Here is a 4,957-nt window from a genome sequence, read left to right as displayed (position 1 = left end):
GAGCTCTGCTCACCTAATGCTGCAATTTTCCTTCTCCGGGTCTGCACAGCACCTGCTTCCACCCGCTGCTCTCTCTCCACTCAGAGCTACACTTTCCTACCTTGATTGATCATCTTAGTTTTCCCCAACGTTACCATTTATACCCATCGGGAAAGTTGAGGCTGAAGAAGTGAAATGTGCATCTCTTAATGTTAGGCTAAATAGCCTCCCCTTTATGAGCACATATTTTAAAAAATGTGTTACAATATACTTTTAGGTTGCTTGCTCTATGCTCAGAACTACTAAGAGACAGAGGCTTCTGTCCACTCTGTCCACTCACCACCGCTACCTCTATGCCCTTCTGCAACAGCCACAAAGCGACGAAGTGGCACTTCCCAGCAGAGGATGAGTTCTTGAACCTGAGCGCCCGCAACAACCACAGGGCCAAACGCTGACTCCCGAGCTGTATGTTGAGCTGTGCGGGCACGCGAGCACGCGAGCACAGCTTCATACTTGACCAACTCATCCAGATTGGTGTGGACAACACGAGACACCCATACACCATGACTATGGTCTGCGCAGTAGACAATGAGGAGTTCTAGCAGGTGTTCAAGTAGCTCTTCAATCCCATCATCGAGTATTTGTATTGCGGCTACAAGCCCAACCAAAAGCACAAAACCGACATCACCCCTGACAACCTGCAGAACGGCGATGAGCTGGACCTCAACCACATGCTAAGCTCATAGGTGTGTACTGGCTGCAGCGTCTGGGGCTTCTGCCTGCCCCCCTCCTGACCCGCATTGAAGCCGTGGTGAGTGCCAGTATAGAGAAAATGGTAGGGAAGTTCTGCGGAGCTTGGATGGTGACCTATCCGGCAGGTACTTATACGCTCAAGAACGTGACAAAGGCAAAGCAGCAGCAGCTGATATACGGCCACTTCCTGTTCGACAAGCCCCTCTCATCACTGCTGCTGGCCTCAGGCATGGTTTGCAACTGGTCAGATGCCTGCGCCACATAACACAATGACAACAAATCCTTCCTTCCTGGTGTGGATCAACGAGGTGGATCAACTCCTGGTCATCTCCATGGAGAAGGGTGGGGAGGGCAATGCAACATCACCTGCTTCTGCAACGGCCTCACCCACATGGAAAACCTCTTTAAATTCAATCATTGTGATCACGAGTCCATGTGGAACACTTGCCTGGGCTCCACTGAGATGGAGCACCTGCTGGAGCAGTGCCAGGCCATCAGTGACCTCGTGCCTGCCCAGAAATGAAACTGGCTTATGACTGTCACCAGCCCTGCTGCTTCCTAATTTATTGCTGAGCAGCATCCACCATACTCCGCCTCCGTGCCCTATCACCACCACCACCACCACCACGTTTACCACTTAGTGACTGAGCCCTTAGCCTTGCTGTAAAGACATGTTGTTCGCCCTTGTTGGAGTTTATTTTTTTGCTAATTAAGATATTGATGTTGTCTTCCTCTCAGTCTCTCCTCCTCTCCGTATATCTGCTTTCCAATAAAAACAAAGAAAAAAATCTTTTCAAAAACTAAAAAAAGTTAAAAAAGAAAAGGGCCCAGTAAAAGTCCTCGCCTTGAATGCACCAGGATCCCATACGGATGCTGGTTCTAATCCCATCCAGCTTGTCCCGTGGGAAGGCAGTGGAGAACGGACCAAAGCCTTGGGACCCTGCACCCATGTGGGAGACCCGGAGGAATCTCCCAGCTCCTGGCTTTGGATTGGCTCAGCTCCAGCCGTTGTGGTCACTTGGGGAGGGAATCATTGGATGGAAACTCTTCCTTTCTGTCTCTCCTCCTCTCTGTATATCTGCCTTGCCAATAAAAATAAGTAAAACATCTTTAAAAAATTTTTTTTAAGATTTTATTATTATTATTGGAAAGCCGGATATACAGAGAGGAGGAGAGACAGAGAGGAAGATCTTCCATCCGGTGTTTCACTCCCCAAGTGAGCCACAATGGCCGGTGCGCACCGATCCGATGACGGGAACCAGGAACCTCTTCCAGGTCTCCCATGCGGGTGCAGGGTCCCAAATCCTTGGGCCGTCCTCGACTGCTTTCCCAGGCCACAAGCAGGGAGCTGGATGGGAAGTGGAGGTGCCGGGATTAGAACCAGTGCCCACATGGGATCCCGGGGCATTCAAGGCGAAGACTTTAGCCGCTAGGCCACGCCGCCGGGCCCTTTAAAAATTTTTTTAAAAAGATATTGATGCTGAAGTAATCCAGGGTTATTTGTCTGGGCGGGGTTGGTGGGGGTTGGGAGGTGGGAGGGAATAATGTACTTTTATTTACAAATGTGGTTAAGTGTTCAATAAAAAATAAATAAATAAATGAATGTTAGAAATCACAGAAAATCTAAAAGATAATTGAAAATATGCTTTATTATCAACTATGTAGTACCATTAAAATCTTACCGGAAGAGTTTGCTAATATTTATAGCTTAAGAAGTTTTAAAAATGTAAAGAAAAAAAGATACATTGAGAACTATTTGGGGACTGGCTTTATGGTAACATAGCTTCAGCATCTGCTTGTGATCCTAATATCCTGTAATGAGTGGTATTTCAAATCCAAGTTAAAGTCTGACTTGCTTCACTTCCAATCTAGCTTCCTGCTAGTGCACCAGGAAAGACAACAGGTGATGATCTCAGTGCTAGAGTTCATGGCATCCATGTGGGAGACTCACACAGATTTTGTGACTCCTGGCTTTATCTTGGCCCGACTCTGACTTTGCAGCTGTCTGTGTGAATCAATGGACAACACATTTCTCACTCCATTTCCCTGCTCCTCTTCTGCTCCTCTCCCCCTCAACAGATACACTCTTCTCAGGGGTTTCTGTCCAGCAGGTCCTTGCAACCACTGAGCAGATGGGGTGGGCTTTGTTCCTCAGCAAGAAGCAGGGAGAGTCTGGTCCAGCATGTCTGTTTATTGTAAAGCAAATGCAATCTTAAATAGTCCAAGAAAGGGTGAGGGCAGTGTGGCATCTCCTGACAATCCTATCTACTAATGGCACTGGGATTGGTTAGAAGGCATGTCTATCTCTCTGGAGCCTCCAATCATATTGAAGGTCAGGTACAAGATGAACAGCTGTTCAGGTCACAAATACCACGTGTAGCTGGCAGGCAATGTAGGACCACACTGACCTCTCAAACTTGCTTATCAAGGATGTCCCAGCACAGCTCACCCAAGGACAGAGAAGAGAAACTGGGGTGCAGCCCACCTCTCGTGCATGCATGGCCAGTGATCAGGTCAGGTTGGAGACTTGATGAGCCAGGACCATCGCCAGGGGGTTCTTCTGGGGACACACTGTGTCCTGTCCTTATGACCCTCCACATGGGCCAAGCAAGCAGATCTTTCATGCATTCTAGCCTTGCAATCAAATCGTTAATAATGATTAGATTTGTTTAATTAATTGTAACATTTTTTCCAATTTACAATAAATTAACTTGTAATTTAGGGTAATTTCAGCAAACCAGCAAAAATGTTATGAATATCCTCTATTAACACTTAATTTTATTTACACTAACAAATCCATAATTTCAAGAGCTATTACGCACATATATACATATACAAATACACAAACACACACTGATGATAATGAGGATAATGTTAGTTCCATCCTATTATTTACATTCCCTTGGATAAAATACTTGTGAAAAAGTATAAAATATCACAAGAAAATATTTTAGTTATTATTTATAATTGTTTTACCAAATATTACCCATGAAGAAATTTTGTTCAGCACTACAACTTTCTTGGGTTAGTATTAATAATTAGGATGGGATAAAATGCTTACCCGAATTGATTATTTTTTCTACTTTGGACCACATGGAATTTCTTTACTTGTACCTATCTAGTCTCTAGTGATTGGCCCTGAAGTCACAATTTTCTGTAGAAAATCATATTATGAAGTGATTACCATAAATACAGTGTAACTAATCTATTTTTCAATCTTTCTCTTCTTAAATCAAGACTATGATAATAATCCCCTTTCCAGGGTGGGTAAGAGGTTAGAGAAAAAGCAAAGATATAGACCCTGAGTCTTTGCAGAAATAGATTTGCAACATCATGGCCTCTATATTTCTTCTATTCACATTAGATATATATTATCTACCATTAGAGACTCATTATGTGTTAGGCTGTAGATATTTCCCATGATAGTAGACATTTATCATGTCTTCTAGTATCTGCTCATTCAGTTAATGACTGGAGTTTGTTTGGAGAACATCAGATTATAATCTTATATACCTATATTCATGCACAAATAATCTCAAGTAATAATCTCATAAGTCATGCCACAAATACAGGAAGAATCTTATTTTACATGCTGATCTATAGTTTTATGTTTTGGACCTTCAATCATATACTTTTATTCAAGTAGGCACCAAGTTACTTGGTGAGCTTGCACTAACCTAGACCGAGTTATTTTACAACCTCATGTATTCTTCCAGGGAGATAAAGGCCCTTGCTATTGGTTTCCCTTTCATCTCTGTGGGAACCTGGCATTTCTGCATTTCAAAACTGCTTCTCTTGAAATTTTTCCGAAGCAATTCACAAACCTGAAACCGAGGTCTGGGCCAGATATGAAATACCGACAGCTCTAGCCCTTATTTAAGTTCCCAACACCTGAGATTATTTTTAAGTTAGGGATACCACTGATTTCCACTTTGTCCTACGGATGCTCTTATCACCCCCAAAGTCTCTACTTCCTAACATTGTTACTTTGGGGGTTGGCATTTGAACATATGAATTTGAGACTGAAGCAATCACATAGCTTCAGACCACAGCATTTAAGGTTCTAATGGTTACTCGAGGAAAAAAGTTGTCTATTACACTATGTTTTTTCAGTTTCTTGTATCCTAGATAACTAGTGAGGATTGAAACTCAACTTGGAACTAGGACTACATGCTCTCAAAATATATTGCTTTCTTTTTTTAAGATTTATTTTATTTTTTTTTTA

The 4,957-nt window shown here is 43.1% G+C and overlaps 1 pseudogene; it reads left to right on the top strand.

The window, feature by feature from the left end:
- Positions 1-332: 332 nt before the first annotated feature.
- Positions 333-1,255, top strand: LOC101519196 (creatine kinase B-type-like; annotated as a pseudogene).
- The last annotated feature ends 3,702 nt before the right edge of the window (positions 1,256-4,957 follow it).

The sequence above is a fragment of the Ochotona princeps genome, chromosome 7 (genome assembly GCF_030435755.1).
Source record: "Ochotona princeps isolate mOchPri1 chromosome 7, mOchPri1.hap1, whole genome shotgun sequence".
NCBI lineage: Eukaryota > Metazoa > Chordata > Mammalia > Lagomorpha > Ochotonidae > Ochotona > Ochotona princeps.
Note: the sequence above shows the minus strand (reverse complement) of the source record. Positions and strands in the feature narration are given on the sequence as shown.